Here is an 18688-nt window from a genome sequence, read left to right as displayed (position 1 = left end):
GTAGTTTGTCAATTACTCGTGTGCTTCACTTATATCTTTTGAGTAATTGGTTGAATGATTTGAATGTCATAAATATGAAATTATATATGTTTTTTATGCTTATCCCATGGGGAGTAATGACTTCACATATAAGAAGTAGAGGTGGTAAATTTTTTGAATGTTAGCAAACATTGTATTGGTCACTTGAACAATTCATGAAAGAATATTGAAGGAAGAGAGATTTCACATATAAATATACTATCTTAGACATCTTCTATGATTGTGAGCCCCATTACTTATTTTCAAACCTGAGCAAATTAGTTGAAATTGGACAAGGAAGACAACATAATGAGTTATGCTTGGGTATATTTGTATAGAAGTTATATTGTTATAGATCCTCCAACATGTGGTGCTTGCTATTTAGAATCCTTTGCTAGCCTAAATATTTGTACTAAGCAGGAATACTGCTTGTGCATCCAAATTCCTTGAACAATGTTTCTTCCATGAGTGTCCACCATATCTACCTATATGCGGTATTTACCTGCTGTTCCAAGTAAATTTGCATGTGCCAAACTCTAAACCTTCAAATAATAATATGTTTTGTATGCCTGAATCGCTCATGTAGCGACTAGGGGCTGTCAGTATCTTCCATGCTATGTGAGTTATTCTCACGATGAGTGGACTCTGCTCATCATTCACGAGAAAATGGCTGGTAACTGGGATGCCCAGTCCTATGATCAAAAGATCAAAAACAAATCGCAAATAATTGCAAACAAATCTCCCCCAGGATTGATATTAGTTGGAGGCACCCGTTGTTTTGGGCAAGCCATGGATTGATGATTGTTGGTGGAGGGGGAGTAAAAACTTTACCATTCTGTTTGGGAATCGCCTATAATGTACGTAGTATGGAAGATATTGGGAACTCTTGGTTGTTATGTTGACAATGAGATCATACCTCTCAAAATTATTTATCTCTATTTCAAAATCGAGCTCTGGCACCTCTGCAAATCCCTGCTTCCCTCTGCGAAGGGCCTATCTTTTACTTTTATGCAAGAGTCAGTAGTATTCCTTCTCATTCCAACCTACTCTTTAGTTGGCAAGCATCATGTGATGGGGAAAGATCTAAGAATATATGGCCATTCAAATATATTTGATCATGAATTATTATTGTTGACAATTATCTATATGATAAGTAAGTTGGGAGGCGAAACATTAAGCCCCTATCTTTCTCTTTGTTCGATGGATGCTATTTGTTCTAAAACTATGCTTTGAGTGGTAGAAATCATGGAAGACTATATGATAGTTGAGTATGTGGAGTTTTCTAAATCAAAGCTCTGACATAGACCCTTCCTGAAAATAAGATGAATTGCAATTGTTTGATGACTGAGAATGAAGTTTGCTAGTTTTCAAGAAAGTTTATGGTCTATGCTTTAACATGTGAATGGCTTGTTACTTGTTCATGAAAAGTTTTATGAGATGAGCTACTATTGTGACATATAATGATGCTAGAAAAGGTGATTGAAATTATCATTGATCAAACTTGTGCACCTGCTAGCATTCACATTTCATAAATTCTTTCTTTTATCATTTACCTACTCGATGACGAGTAGGAATTAAGCTTGGGGATGCTGATACATCTCCAACGTATCTATAATTTATGAAGCATTCATGCTATTATATTACGTGTTTTGAATGTTTAATGGGCTTTACTATACACTTTTATATTATTTTTTGGGACTAACCTATTAACCGGAGGCCCGGCCCAGATTGTTGTTTTTGTCTATTTCAGTGTTTCGCAGAAAAGGGATATCAAACAGAGTCCAAACGGAATGAAACCTTTGGGAGAGTTATTTTTGGAACGGAAGCAATCCAGGAGACTTGGAGTGCACGTAAGGGAAGCAATGAGGAAGCCACAAGGCAGGGAGGCGCGCCCTACCCCCCTGGGCGTGCCCCCCACCCTCGTGGGCCCCTCGTGGCTCCCCTGACCGACTTCTTTCGCCTATATATCTCCATATACCCCGAAAACCTCCAGGAGCAACATAGATCGGGAGTTCCGCCGCCGCAAGCCTCTGTAGCCACCAAAAACCAATCAGGACCCTGTTTCGGCACCCTGCCGGAGGGGGGATCCCTCACCGATAGCCATCTTCACCATCTCGGCACTCTCCATGATGAGTAGGGAGTAGTTCACCCTCGGGGATGAGGGTATGTACCAGTAGCTATGTGTTTGATCTCTCTCTCTCTCTCGTGTTCTTGAGGTGATACGATCGTGATGTATCGCGAGCTTTACTATTTTACTTGGATCTTATAATGTTTCTCCCCCTCTACTCTCTTGTAATGGATTGAGTTTTCCCTTTGAAGTTATCTTATCGGATTGAGTCTTTAAAGATTTGAGAACACTTGACATATGCCTTGTCGTGCTTATCTGTGGTGACAATGGGATATTCACGTGATCTACTTGATGTATGTTTTGGTGATCAACTTGCGGTTTCAGTGACCTTGTGAACTTATACATAGGGGTTGGCACACGTTTTCGTCTTGACTCTTCGGTAGAAACTTTAGGGCACTCTTTGAAGTACTTTGTGTTGGTTGAATAGATGAATCTGAGATGTGTGATGCATATCGTATAATCATGCCCACAGATACTTGAGGTGACAATGGAGTATCTAGGTGACATTAGGGTTTTGGTTGATTTGTATCTTAAGGTGTTATTGTAGTATGAACTCTATGATAGATTGAACGGAAAGAATAGCTTCATGTTATTTTACTACGGACTCTTGAATAGATAGATCAGAAAGGATAACTTTGAGGTGGTTTCGTACCCTACCATAATCACTTTGCTTGTTCTCCACTATTAGTGGCCTTGGAGTGACTCTTTGTTGCATGTTGAGGGATAGTTATATGATCCAGTTATGTTATTATTGTTGAGAGAACTTGCACTAGTGAAAGTATGAACCTTGGGCCTTGTTTCCTAGCATTGCTTTACTGTTTACACTCACTTTTACCACTTGTTACCTTGCTGGTTTTATAATTTCAGATTACAAATACCTTTATCTACCATCCTTATTGCACTTGTATCACCATCTCTTCGCTGAATTAATGCACCTATACAATTTACCATTGTATTGGGTGTGTTGGGGACACAAGAGACTCTTTGTTATTTGGTTGCAGGGTTGTTTGAGAGAGACCATCTTCATCCTATGCCTCCCACGGATTGATAAACTTTAGGTCATCCACTTTAGGGAAATTTGCTACTGTCCTACAAACCTCTGCACTTGGAGGCCCAACAACATCTACAAGAAGAAGGTTGTGTAGTAGACATCACTAGCAGGGGGAGTACTCATTTTTTTGTGCATAATAAGGAGGCACTTCCGGTGGGTCCGAGCTGACAGCGGGGGGAACGTTTTTTTCGTGAAATACAGAGGCCCTTCCGGTGGGTCCCAGCTATCATGTGGAGGAATCATTATTTTGTGTGTAATAAGTAGGCATTTCCTTGTGTGGGCCCCTACTATCAGCCTCTTCCGGTGGTTGTTATTTGTTCACCATGTTGACTTCGCCGCGCCGAGAGCACAAATGCGGTGGACGAGGGCGAGGCCCAGGAAAGGAACCACCCAGAGCCGGCGAAGCCACCGCAGCGGATGCCCACACTAAGGGGAGTACAAGAACTGACTGGTCGGCTGCGGGGTGAGGCTGACTTTGCCGGAAAAAACAGGATGTGTGGGTTGTTAGAGGGATGTCCTAGCGGCAGCACAACCAGCCACGGGAGGAGGGAGCAGGCAGTCCCGCTGGTGCTGGTTTGGGCGGTTGGAGCAAGAAGATCAGAGATTGAAGAAGCACGGCGGCCGTTGGATGGACATCCAACAGTCACTGTTGTGTGTTGACTAAGTTGACAAAGCCTTGTGCACGCGTTAGAAAAAAATTAGGACAGCGTCATCGTCAACCTAGTAGGCCCAGAAGTCACCCTCCAAATCTGTGGAAAATAGCATACGACCCATTAGCCATTGTTTTCAATAATGTACAGCCCATTTGCTAATTCTTAAGGATATTTGAAGCCCATATTCTTTTTATTAGCATTACAGACCATACATTATGGGCACTACTAAAAATTTCAACGAAATTTTGCATATTTTGGTGGTGTCCGAACTCTTTTAATCACGAAATTTCGAGTAACGTTAAAAATATTTTTCAAAAAATTATATCAAAATAAAATTCAAAAAAGAATTCTCCCCCAAAAAATGAATGAAATTTAGAATCTTAACTAGCAAGATGCATGTTCGTTGCACGGAACATGAAGATACATTTGTATGAGTAGTTTATCTTGTGGGATAAAAGATGGTATTTTAATGTAATTGCCAGTTGGCTTTGGTTTTTATAAGAGTGGAGAGTAGAGAAATCCTGAAAAAATGATACTCTAATGCAAATGCCAATCGGCTTTGGTTTAAAATTTTACAGCCCATTTCTTACAACGTATAGCCCATTTTCTGGGGAAGCCCATTTCTTACTACTTACATCCCTCCTCGTCTTGAAAGATTTGCACCCCAAGAGGGCTGAGAAAAGCTAGTAGGCCTCGGTTTTGGTGTTCCCCAAAAAAAAGAACTGGGCTAGCCATTTTCAGAAATAAAAATATATCAACTAGGCTCGTCATGTGCTTAATAAAAGCGTAAGCATGGGCTAGACAGGCCACAACCCCCGCACAGCATGCAGTTGAGCTCCATCTCTGAAACTAAAAAACAACTGTGCGAGCTACTAGGTCCCGTGTTATCCGCTCGTTGTGTAATTTTCTCGTTTATTGACTACATTGACAATGGCGTGGGACCTAGTTGTCAAACAATTAGGAGGAAGTATTTTTTTGGCTTGTAATAACGAGGCACCTGCTTGCGAAATGCAATGACCCTGGTGGGTCCCTACCGTTAGCCTCTCCACGTACAGTCAACTCCTCACTCCTCTTGGTTGTTGACCATGTTGACAATGCCAGATGGCGGTGGGCACAGCAAGCGAACCAAGGCGGAGAACGACGGCGAGGCCTCGGATGGGAACAAACAACAGCCGTGGAAGATGCGGCAGTGTAGTGGCAGGTGGAGGGGAGTATGAGGGCAACAACATGCAACTGAAGCATACAAATGGTACAAAAAGCCCAAGGATTAATTGTTCATCAAATTTTTAGACAAAACCCAGATTGAACATGGCAGTAACATCTAGCCCAATCACTCTTTTTTGCAGTCACAAACAAATGGATCGGTCTAATCCATAAAATCAATATCCCGTGCAAAAAAAATTATTTTAGGATGACTGCAACTTGTTGTAAATAGAAGCCGAGCACGTTTAGAAGCCCATTTGTCCACCCGAAACTTCTCTTTTTGCTGTTCAACATGTCCGTCTGTGAGAAATCTCGTGCGGTAAAAATTAAGCCTCATGGACAATAGTAACCTCACATTCAACAGGAAGAATGTGACAGAGCTTCGGTTTGCCTGGTTGGATGCATATCCTTCCATCGTTATTGTCCTCAAATGAATGTCATGAGAACTGAGAAAATCCTGGTGATTATTACGCCACCGATTGGTTATATGTTTTGCTCCATGTGGTTCTGCCTAAGTAGACATGAAGATTGAAAACAATTAAGGTCTGGAAAAAGAGTATGTCGAAAGAACGACAGCTGAACAGTTAATTCTAGTACTATATATACGGGCTTTCAATGTGCATGAAATCATCACCTCTATATATAAATTCTCTGGAGATCGAAAGCATCGTAGCAAGCCAATAATTATGTTCAGATCAAAACTAAACATTCTGATATATATGATCTTGACAGAATCCAGCAGCATTGATAGGCTATCAATGGACGAACTCTTCATTGAGAATATAACATAATATTAGTACCCAAAGTGTACTCCAAGATGATATAAAACTTATGCGCACAAATGAAAAATGCAGCTTATGATTACAAATTTGTAGATGATAATATACGGTACCTGAAAAAGTGAGGATCCAAACACCAACTCCTTGTGATCATTAAATGGGTCACGAATTACACCCAAGGTCTCCAGTTTGGGCGCAGAGACGACAGTTATTTGTGAAGGTCTATAACAATTATCAAGGAGCAACCTTTGAACTGAAGGGGCATCTTCGATGATGAGTTGTTGTCCTTCAAAACAAATTCCAATGCTTTTAAGGTGAGGCCTCTTTATTTGGAGACAACTGATACGGATTTCTGTTCACAAAACAATCAGCAAGCGCTCTAGGGTAGGGCAACTAGAGTGGATGATGCTGTGTAGTGAGGCCTCCGACAGATAAACCACCACAAGCGAAAGTTTTTTTAGCAGTGGGAGTCGAAGCATTTGTACCAGATCGTCTGGTAGATGGCACCGGGCGAAGGTGGTGGTGTGGAGAGAGGAGGAAAACCGTGAGATGGACAACGGTGGTGTGGGCACGAATTCTTGGTGTGTTCGTGGTATGAAACTTTTGTGGTAATGGTACAACTCAAACTGCTGTAGTTTTCCAAATTCACGGGATGTCAGCCAAGCATCCACCATGCCGGGTATGGACATCAGGTAGCGTGTCGGGATGCAGAGGCATTGAACGGGGCCCTGCTGGTGAGAAGAGACCATGGCTATGAGGAGATCAAATTCAGGAAGGACAGATATCTGACGACAGTCGAGATTGAGGGGCGCGGTGCGCCTAGAGGGTGCCACCGAGTTGAGAGGACTTGTGTGCGGTAGCAATCCTTGGTGGGGAGAAGCGAGATGATCTCCTCAAGGATGACGTCCGTGAGATCGCTGATGCGGTCCACCAGAGAGTCTACTGGTTCCTCCGATCCGGGTGGGGGGGCTTGCCGCTTCTCCCCGCGCTACTGGGTGCGGGATCTACAACCAGCGTCGCCACTGGCGGGAGCCTCATCTTCTTGGTGTTGGGGCCAGCCGATTCCATTTTCCTTGTGGGCATCGCGCCGAGCTCACGGGTTTGAGCAGAGTAGCCAGAGACGATCCTAGTGGCAGTGCGAGTGGGGAAGAAGGAGGGTTGGGGATTTCTGTAGGAGTGGAAGAAGAGGAGCAGGCACTTTTTGTACGAGTGAGGAAGAAAGGGAGCGGGGGTTTTCTAGACGAGTGAGGAATATTGGGGAGCGGGGGGAATTAGGAGGGAGACGGAAGCGGGAGAGCGAGTTGTTCGTATTTATAAGGCCCGCTGCACTAACTACTTGCTTTTTCCCAAGAACCGCTCTCTTCTTTCGCGTTGCAATTGATGCTGACACATTTCCAGCAAACACATGAGGCAATAGAGATGACTCAACATGAGTCCATATTGTGCAGTTCCCCTGAAATCATGTTCATTGTCCTGAATCTAAAAAGATAGGAAAACAATAGCGATACTTAAACGGTGTTGCAAAACAGTAGCACATATCAATAGCTCGGCATGACAAAACACGATCATCTGGACGAAGGGGATACAGACCTGCCTGAGGAAGATTATATATAATTTCATAAGTCCTTGGTTGATTTCCACCTTCAGCTGCACTACTTGTTTGCTCCTCCACACATGACAGGATCGTTCCGCACTGCATTCAGCAAGTCAACGTACGAATAAGCTAATTTCATCTTACGGTGGTCATTGTACCTAGTTACGAATGTAGGAATACCTGGAGCACCATGAGGTCAGCTGACAGCAGGTAGATGCAGCCATATAAATTTTGTGCGGTGCTACCAAAATTGAGGTTTGTATCCCTTCCCATTATGAGAATTCTTTTTGAAGTTGGTAGAATGTGACGGCTTGTTCTTTGCATCAAACTTGCCTTTCCCCTGAGATTTTTTCTTGTTGTTTTGGGGCTGGTTGGGCTGGAAGTTCTTCTCCTATACCATGTGGGCACTAGAAGCTCCCTCAGTGACCCGAGCACGTGTGTCTTTTGCTCTCGTGTCACATCCCTAGCTTCTGGTTTGCTCTGAGCTAGCTAGTCATGTGTTGCATCATGTTTAAATTTTGCCTAAAATTGAAATGGGGATGCTCAAACCCTAGCATTAAATCAATTCAACTAGGGTCAAAATAAAATCTTTTTCAATGAACCCAAAATGCCCTCTGAAAATGTTCATGATTTCTGGTAAAGGTGAAAACCTCTGCCAAAAATGATGCACATATTTCTAGGCCATTCTGGATTTTTGAATTAACACATATTGTATTTGAGTTGGAGCAAATATATGTTATATATATTTTTAATGCTTCAATAATTCTGATATTTTGTGAGGGGCTCTAGAATATTACTTTCAGTCCCTGCAAAAATTATTGGAAGAAACAAAAATGGTTTAGTGCTTGGACTAAATCAAAACAGATTGAAATAAATAGAAAACAACAATTAAAATAGAAACAGAGAAGGAGGGGGTACCTGTTACTTACCTGGCCCAGCAGAGAAGCCAGCCCACCAGGCCCATGTGCCAGTCATCCTCAACCTCGTGCCAGTGGGCACGAGGGTGTGTGGCCGCAGCGCGCCGGCACGCGTCCCGGCCACCTCCTGCTTGCCGCTTCCCCCTTGACGCCCGGGTGAAGCCACGACACCCCTGGCCTCTCTCTCACTCTCCCTGGAACCCCTCTCGCTCTCCCTCCGTTCCTTTTCCCCCTCTGCTCTCTCTCCCTCCCGCGACCGAACGGAGCCGCCGCCACCGACGAGCTCCCTCGCGGACACCGGCCACCCCACGCAAACCCGACGCGCCCAGAAGCTCCGCCACGTCGTCTTCTTCATCTTCGATGAGCCACGCAAGCCGGGAGGGCCCGGAACATTGCCATCGCCATCGTCTTCCACCTCGGGCTCCGACCACCGCCGCCGTTGATTCGCCGTCTCCACCGCCTCCCCGAGCACGCCGGCCTTCTCTTTGAACTCACCGTGAGACCCTGTCCATTTCCCCTCTCTCTCCGTGCCCGTCCGCGGCCTCCAACAACCCTGGCTGTAGGAGCCGACCGTTCCTCGCTGCCGGCGATGACGCAGATGGTGCTAGAGCCACCGTAGCTAACTCCCGAGCACGGCAACGTGCTCAGCACCCTTCCAGGAGCCGAGCGCGCCCACCCGTGCGACCTGTCGTGCCCCCTAGCGCCAACCCCGACCTCGCCATGCTCCAGCCGCCGCCTTTGAGCTCGCCGCCGTCGATATAGGTCGCCCCCGGCCTAACCGACCGCACCACTCGACGCGCGGGATCTTCAGCGTCACGTAGCTGCCCTCCGCCGCTCTTTTGGTCGCCGGAGGAGGAATTCCGACCCCCTCCGCCGTCTCGGGCTTCACCGGCGACGAGCCGTGGACCAAGTCCGGCGAGTTTGACCCCAGTTGGACGCCCTGACTCAATGACAGGTGGGCCAGCCCTGTTAGCTAATTAGGATTAGCACTAACCGAATTAATTAAACTAATTACCCCCCTGCTGACACTGACATGTGGGCCCAGGCTCTAATTAAAATTAGGTTAGTTAGTTAGTCACTGACGTGTGGACCCCACACGTCAGGTTTGACCCGAGCCAGCCCAGTTGACCCTGCTGACGTCACTGTGACGTGGGGCTGACGCAATAAGTATTTCTGGATTTATTATTATTTCAGGAATTTCAGAAAATGCCCTAAACTTCAATAAATCATAGAAAATTAACCGTAACTCCAAATTAAATAATTTATATATGGAAAATTATCAGAAAAATTCAAGGAATCCATCTGTACCATTTTCATCCATGTTAGAACAACTTATAGCTGCTGTTTAGCACAAATCAATTAAATGGCATTTGAATAATCACATATGGAGTTTGAATTTGAATCTTGTATTCAAACAAACTTCATTTAATCTGTTGCTAGTTGCATTAGCTCAAACACATTCATTTTGCCATGTCATGATCATGCATCATATTGTGCATTGCATTGATTGTGTTCCCTTCTATGTTGCCGGTATTTGTCCCCTCTCGATAGACGTGATACCGATGTTGTGATCGTTGACACTGATGAAGACTCAATGTTATCTTCAGAAGTGCCAGGCAAGCAAAACCCCCTTGTTCATTCCGATAAAATCCCACTCTCTCGCTCCTGCTCTCTTTTACTGCATTAGGACAACAACGACATATTTGATACTTGCTGCGGTAGCTGAACCCCTTTATCCTTTGCATGACCTGTCATTGCCACAGTAAATAGATGAAACCCACTAGCATGAGTAGGAGTTGTTTGAGCCCTGATGTGCCTACTCATTCATGCTTGTTGTCATGCCTGCTACTGCTTAGAGTTGAGTCAGGTCTGATTCATCGGGGATGAATCAGAGGCGTGTGAACATGTCCTACCGTTGAGAGCTAAGTGTGTGTGAACACGATTTGGTAAAGGTAGCGGTGAGAGGCCATGTAGGAGTACACGGTGGGTTGTCTCATTGCAGCCGTCCTCAGGAACTGAGTTCTGTGTTTGTGATCCATGACCAGTTGCTACCACACATTGGGTTCCGGTAACTCGACCCCTCTCGACTTATTAACCAACATGATCTCTGTCCAGGAGTTGCAACTAGTTTCTGGTGTTTGTAGGTAGTGTTAGTAGTCTACCAAGTGGCACCCGGTACAGGTGGGCTTGGGACAGACTAGGCACAGTGGCACGGTGTACCAAGTGGCACCCGGTTGGTGGGCTTGGGAACCCTGCACACATCGTTTGGGGCCGTAAGCGACACCCCGGCCGGATCTCCTTGCGGATGGAACCTGAATAGGCGATAAACCTGGACTAGAGACTTGTTCGGTTAGTCAGGTCGTGGCCGACTCCCTCGCCCGGCTTCCGCTTGAAGGTTGCCAAGGTACATGACGTGTACAGGGCGATAAGTGGCGAAAGCGTGTGTGAAGAAGTACACCCCTGCAGGGTTAACATCATCTATTCGAATAGCCGGATTCCTCGGATATGGAAACTTGGACCCCTTGCATAGTTCATAGACAAGTGAAAGTGGATACTCTAAATTACGCAAGATAAGCGTGAGTGCTATGGATGGCGTTCTCGTAGGGAGACGGGAGCGGATCCATAGTGGTGTATTGATATGGTGAATATGTGGACTCGTGTGCGCCACCTCAAAAGAGTTACTTGCAGTCGTAGTTCAGGATAGCCACCGATTCAAAGCTGGCTTGCTGCAGTCAAACTCCACCATCCCCTTTGTTGATAATGATGCATGTGTAGATAGATCTGATGTAAGTCTTGCTGGGTACATTTGTACTCACGTTTGCCTATTTTATGTTTTTGCAGAGAGACTTCAGTCTCACTAGTAGTTTCGCTTGGACTTCGACGTTTAGCTTGATACCTCAGCTACGATCTTGTGCCCTCGGCAGGATCTGATAGATAGTCAGGCTTCTCAACCTTTTTCATTTATAGATGTCTGTACTCAGACATGATAGCTTCCGCTTGTGCTTTGACTTGTATGCTCTGATTGTTGGGTCATGAGACCCATGTTTGTAATATCTCGCTCCTTGGAGCCTAATGAATAAATTACTTGAGTCGTAGAGTCATGTTGTGATGCCATGTTGTATTTGCACATACCGAGCATATTGTCTGTATGTTATTGAAATGCTTGGTATGTGTGGGATCTGACTATCTAGTTGTTTATCTTTAGTAGCCTCTCTTACCGGGAAATGTCTCCTAGTGTTTCCACCGAGCCATGGTAGCTTGCTACTGCTCCGGAACACTTAGGCTGGCCGGCATGTGTCCTTCTTCGTTCCTGTGTCTGTCCCTTCGGGGAAATGTCACGTGATGAATACCGGAGTCCTGTTAGCCCGCTACAGCCCGGTTCACCGGAGTCCTGCTAGCCCAGTGCTACAGCCCGGATTCACTCGCTGATGACCGACACGTTCGATGCTGGGTCATGGATGCCTGTCCCTGTAAGTTTGTGCCACTTTGGGTTTACGACTAGCCATGTCAGCCCGGGCTCTTTATCATATGGATGCTAGCGACACCATCATATACGTGTGCCAAAAGGCGCAAACGGTCCCGGGCAAAGGTAAGGCGACACCCGTGGGGATACCGTGCGTGAGGCCGCAAAGTGATATGAGGTGTTACATGCTGGATCAATCTGGCATCGAGTCGGGGTCCTGACAGCGTTGGTATTAGAGCTTGACTGCCTGTAGGTTACCAAGCCAAACTGGTCGAAGTTGAGTCTAGAAATTCTTTAGTTATATAAGGGAATTGATTGTGGGATGGAACGTAAGGCTCTTTTTTTTACTCCTTATACCTCATGCCCTTCTGATCTGAGTCATCTTATCTTTCCTACGGGGATTAAGAACTAGGCTATCTCTTCTTTCTATCAGGATCACGTGTTACTAATCAGTGGACTTATAAGATTGTTCGATTTAAGCTTGAGTCCAGTTCCTACTACTTCTGTATGTTAACTGATGATCCCGAAACCTTGATATTGTGCTTCTGAGTGGTTATGCCACCATTTTTTGTGATTGTCTCAAATCTTTTGAGCATTTACAGCCGTTATGCTCTCCGCGTCATCCCAGGTTTCTAAATAGTCGGATGCATTTGCAAATCCCTTCCTCCTGTTTCCGATGTGCCTTTGGTCAGATTAATCACACAAATCAGTGAGTTGAGGTACTTTATTGCCTTGACATATATGTTGGAGCTAGTATTATGACCCTAGGTGTCTTAGGGGATCATCTAGTAATTTAGCCATGATTTGTGCTCCCAGTATGATGATTCTGGCCATCATTCTCGAAAGCATTCCGTGATGCTACTTAGTAGTAGGTATTCTATTCCTGGGTTCTTGAACCCGAGATTCACTCTACTTACTTCATGTTGATAGTAATTGCTAGCGCCTTTAGGATATTAGTAACCTTTGCGATAGTCCTCGAGGTCCGTGGTATATCGTTCTTCCAAATACCATGAACCATTCTTGGCAGGAGTTCTTTTGAACCAAAAGATCACAATTAGAGTACTCTTGAGGAGTTCTCCATTCATAAATCGTGACTCTGCCAGTCCTACCTCTCTGCATGGCTTATCCGGAAGAAACATGTTGAACTTGGTTCGACATACTAAACTATGCATCCACAACTCAGAAAATTATATGTTCCTTTGAGTTGTTCTCTTTAGTTGTATTCTGACCCTCGTCTATCAATTGATAGTCAAGAGTATGTGTGCATTCGTTTGTCGAGGCCTATTACTCCTGTGGTCCGTCAAGACATTCTATTCCGGAATAACTAGGAGAAACAAACTCCAGTACCTCATCCATATCCAGGATCGAGTCAAAGAAGTTGTGTTCCGCAGATCAAGTTACAATCCAGCTTCTGGTCTGCTCTACCCTGAAGTATTACCTTCTTTATGACAGGAATTTCATGAGAATTGCACCACCTTTTGTGAATTCTTGACATAGTGATACTTCTCGCCATCCTTTTTCATTCCTCGGTTCCGTGTTGTTGCAGCCGGAGTGCCGACAAGTGAATCATGATGTGTGAACTCAATACTCCTAGCAACCCCATTGCTTGGTAGTTAATGGACAATAATCTTATTCTTGGTATGTTGATTATTGAATCACCATTCTAAATTTGATCGTGCTACCTAGTCCTTATTTTGGTGCACCCTTCGATTGATGAGTTAGGTTTTTGTCAAGTCCTCGCTCATTTGATCATATCATCTTTCCCTGAAAAGCAAGATTGTTCTCGAGCTTAGTAACATATCGGTGGTTCGTGATTTTCCGTATATCTTCTCGGAAGTATTACCAGGTTGTCACCTGACCGCTATGTTGAGTTTGTGATCAAGTTGGGTTATTCCTGTAAACCACCCCTTCTCCAAGGATCTGTGTGGGATACCCCTGAGCTAGTTGGTCAAGCTAAACAACAACTTGGAGAGTTGGGAGATAAAGCTTGCCTGACTTAGTTCGTTCCAAAGGGATATTCTTGTATAGTGTGTGTTGAAGAAAGATGATATCTTCATCGATTGGTCCCTGTGATCAGTTGCTGGACCTATTGTCTTATCAATCCTTTGATTTGAGTGTGGGCTATCGTCAAATCAAATCAGTACCAACGATGTTCGTAATGTTGTCTTATTCATGGTTGATCCCTCGAGCATACACCATTACATCTTTGGTCTGACCAATGCTATCACTGTGTTCACTTAACTATGGAATTCCTTTTAAAAGGAAACCCGGATGAATTGTTGTTGAGCCCATTGACAACATCCTTATCCCCTCCATGATTTGTTGAACATTAAGCTAGTGTTGGAAACTTTTGAAAGCATTTCTTCATGCTAGTTCATGAAGCATATGTTCGGATGTAAGAAGTGACTTCCTCCAGTTCATGTGCATTTGATGCAAGTGGCCGCCGTGGACTCGAGAAAGTCAATGTTGTTTCCTTTGGAATCATCGCAAGTCAGTCATGCATGTGCGAAGTATTCTGTGGTTTGATAGACTGATCATCTTCATTCCATATGTGTATCCTAGCACACCAAGCCATTGACTGATTTGTTCGAGGAGAAGGAGTATCTTCATAAGAGCTAATCCGGACTTATGAAAGAACTTCGATATCCTCCATGATGGTTCCCAACCAGAACTCGGTAGTGTTTTATTATAAGACTACTTTGTGGTCATGCTTGTCTTGGACAGCGTGTTCACATGTTTGTAGCAGAACCAGCTCATGTTTTGGAGCTTGCTATCATAGTTCATCTCCCGAGAATCCCGCAACGTCATCTTGTCGATTTGTGTTGCAAACTTCCGTTTTTCTTCCTAGACTCGATGAGTCTGGAATATCCTGACACCAACCAGATCTGAATCTCAGGCAGATATGATGGTTGGAATATTACCCAAGAATTATAATATTGGTCGCGCGATAACCGGTAAAGTGGATGTCGTGGCCAACACACCCAGCCGGAAGACCTATTATTGTAGTATCTTGTTTGAGGAAGTTGGCCACCTCCCCATAAGGATTTCGTAGGATTTACCTCCATAACTGTTCCTTATGGATTCTATTGCTCCCGAAGTCCGACCTTTACTTGATGTTCTAGTTATCAAACCATATCTATGAATGGGTTACACTAGCACGTCAAGGAGAACATTAGAAGCGGAGTGCTAAATGTCTCTCGGTCGATCATCCAGATTTTATTTCCTTGGCCCCGCCAAGGGTGAAATCTGAGAAAGTGTTATCTTCCTTTGCATCTGCATCATCCATCCTCATTCATCATGGTAGCAAGTTGTGTTGCCAGGATCATTGACACGGATGTTGGTAAAACCTTGATGATTGTGGAAATGCTCAAGTTCTTGAGAGCATGCACAAGCGCTAGGTGTTATCTTCGGCACTAACTGGGGATCCTCTCCGTTTCCTCGACAACGCTATGACCTACTTAAACAGTGAATTCACTCTCTATTGTTGGGTTCTTCCCCAGTTACCAGAATCATTCCCAGCATTTGCATTTTGTTCCCAGCTTACACCGCCAATGTGCCATTCTACCATGGGTCTCTTCCATTTCCGGTGGTAAGCAAATTCATCCATTATGTTGTCTTCAACAAGGTAATCCACATCATCCAAGTCCGAGTATGCCATTCTACCGACCCCCTCCAAATGATCGCTTGTGATTGCCTTAGGCTGGTTTAAAGAGTTTCAATGATCTTTGAATCAAAGGTAATTCTTTTTGCCACTTAAGGGGATATATCTACAAGTCACCTTCCCTAAGGTGCCTCGTTGTGGTATCATGGCAACTCAACTCCTCGCTACATGGATAATCGTTTACCACCTTTTTAGGTGTGGAATCGTTGTCTACCTAGTGAACCTTCGTCATCTGTTCCACTCCATTCCTCTAGAGGTGTGCTTCGTCTCTCAGCTTGAGAGATATTTCCATGTCTCAAACCATGAGTTGATCCTAAGTTGTTCGATCTTAGAGGAGATCGACCCTTCTAGAGTCTCCTTCTTCTCTCCATGTCATGTTGGCAGGATTTCTCAGAGCAGGACTTCGAGACAATGATGGTGATCGAATCAACGTTCATTCAAAGTGCAACCTGGATCGTGAAGATTATAATAGTTTGTGTTTCCCCTTCATCTTACCCTACGCTTGAATCTCGAGACGAGATTCTTGTTTAGTGGGGGTGAGTTGTCACATCCCTAGCTTCTGGTTTGCTCTGAGCTAGCTAGTCATGTGTTGCATCATGTTTGAATTTTGCCTAAAATTGAAATGGGGATGCTCAAACCCTAGCATTAAATCAATTCAACTAGGGTCAAAATAAAATCTTTTTCAATGAACCCAAAATGCCCTCTGAAAATGTTCATGATTTCTGGTAAAGGTGAAAACCTCTGCCAAAAATGATGCACATATTTCTAGGCCATTCTGGATTTTTGAATTAACACATATTGTATTTGAGTTGGAGCAAATATATGTTATATATATTTTTAATGCTTCAATAATTCTGATATTTTGTGAGGGGCTCTAGAATATTACTTTCAGTCCCTGCAAAAATTATTGGAAGAAACAAAAATGGTTTAGTGCTTGAACTAAATCAAAACAGATTGAAATAAATAGAAAACAACAATTAAAATAGAAACAGAGAAGGAGGGGGTACCTGTTACTTACCTGGCCCAGCAGAGAAGCCAGCCCACCAGGCCCATGTGCCAGTCATCCTCAACCTCGTGCCAGTGGGCACGAGGGTGTGTGGCCGCAGCGCGCCGGCACGCGTCCCGGCCACCTCCTGCTTGCCGCTTCCCCCTCGACGCCCGGGTGAAGCGACGACACCCCTGGCCTCTCTCTCACTCTCCCTGGAACCCCTCTCGCTCTCCCTCCGTTCCTTTTCCCCCTCTGCTCTCTCTCCCTCCCACGACCGAACGGAGCCGCCGCCACCGACGAGCTCCCTCGCGGACACCGGCCACCCCACGCAAACCCGACGCGCCCAGAAGCTCCGCCACGTCGTCTTCTTCATCTTCGATGAGCCACGCAAGCCGGGAGGCCCCGGAACATCGCCATCACTGTCGTCTTCCACCTCGGGCTCCGACCATCGCCGCCGTTGATTCACCGTCTCCACCGCCTCCCCGAGCACGCCGGCCTTCTCTTCGAACTCACCGTGAGCCCCTGTCCATTTCCCCTCTCTCTCCGTGCCCGTCCGCGGCCTCCAACCACCCTGGCTGTAGGAGCCGACCGTTCCTCGCCGCCGGCGATGACGCAGACGGTGCTAGAGCCACCGTAGCTAACTCCCGAGCACGGCAACATGCTCAGCACCCTTCCAGGAGCCGAGCGCGCCCACCCGTGCGACCTGCCGTGCCCCCTAGCGCCAACCCCGACCTCGCCGTGCTCCGGCCGCCGCCTTTGAGCTCGCCGCCGTCGATATAGGTCGCCCCCGGCCTAACCGACCGCACCACTCGACGCGCGGGATTTTCAGCGTCACGTAGCTGCCCTCCGCCGCTCTTTTGGTCGCCGGAGGAGGAATTCCGACCCCCTCCGCCGTCTCGGGCTTCACCGGCGACGAGCCGTGGACCAAGTCCGGCGAGTTTGACCCCAGTTGGACGCCCTGACTCAATGACAGGTGGGCCAGCCCTGTTAGCTAATTAGGATTAGCACTAACCGAATTAGTTAAACTAATTACCCCCCTGCTGACACTGACATGTGGGCCCAGGCTCTAATTAAAATTAGGTTAGTTAGTTAGTCACTGACGTGTGGACCCCACACGTCAGGTTTGACCCGAGCCAGCCCAGTTGACCCTGCTGACGTCACTGTGACGTGGGGCTGACGCAATAAGTATTTCTGGATTTATTATTATTTCAGGAATTTCAGAAAATGCCCTAAACTTCAATAAATCATAGAAAATTAACCGTAACTCCAAATTAAATAATTTATATATGGAAAATTATCAGAAAAATTCAAGGAATCCATCTGTACCATTTTCATCCATGTTAGAACAACTTATAGCTGCTGTTTAGCACAAATCAATTAAATGGCATTTGAATAATCACATATGGAGTTTGAATTTGAATCTTGTATTCAAACCAACTTCATTTAATCTGTTGCTAGTTGCATTAGCTCAAACACATTCATTTTGCCATGTCATGATCATGCATCATATTGTGCATTGCATTGATTGTGTTCCCTTCTATGTTGCCGGTATTTGTCCCCTCTCGATAGACGTGATACCGATGTTGTGATCGTTGACACTGATGAAGACTCAATGTTATCTTCAGAAGTGCCAGGCAAGCAAAACCCCCTTGTTCATTCCGATAAAATCCCACTCTCTCGCTCCTGCTCTCTTTTACTGCATTAGGACAACAACGACATATTTGATACTTGCTGCGGTAGCTGAACCCCTTTATCCTTTGCATGACCTGTCATTGCCACAGTAAATAGATGAAACCCACTAGCATGAGTAGGAGTTGTTTGAGCCCTGATGTGCCTACTCATTCATGCTTGTTGTCATGCCTGCTACTGCTTAGAGTTGAGTCAGGTCTGATTCATCGGGGATGAATCAGAGGCGTGTGAACATGTCCTACCATTGAGAGCTAAGTGTGTGTGAACACGATTTGGTAAAGGTAGCGGTGAGAGGCCATGTAGGAGTACATGGTGGGTTGTCTCATTGCAGCCGTCCTCAGGAACTGAGTTCTGTGTTTGTGATCCATGACCAGTTGCTACCACACATTGTGTTCCGGTAACTCGACCCCTCTCGACTTATTAACCAACATGATCTCTGTCCAGGAGTTGCAACTAGTTTCTGGTGTTTGTAGGTAGTGTTAGTAGTCTACCAAATGGCACCCGGTACAGGTGGGCTTGGGACAGACTAGGCACAGTGGCACGG

Source organism: Triticum aestivum, chromosome 1B (genome assembly GCF_018294505.1).
Source record: "Triticum aestivum cultivar Chinese Spring chromosome 1B, IWGSC CS RefSeq v2.1, whole genome shotgun sequence".
Classification (NCBI taxonomy): Eukaryota; Viridiplantae; Streptophyta; class Magnoliopsida; order Poales; family Poaceae; genus Triticum; species Triticum aestivum.
The sequence above is the reverse complement of the archived record's forward strand: the minus strand, read 5'-3'. Positions refer to the sequence as shown.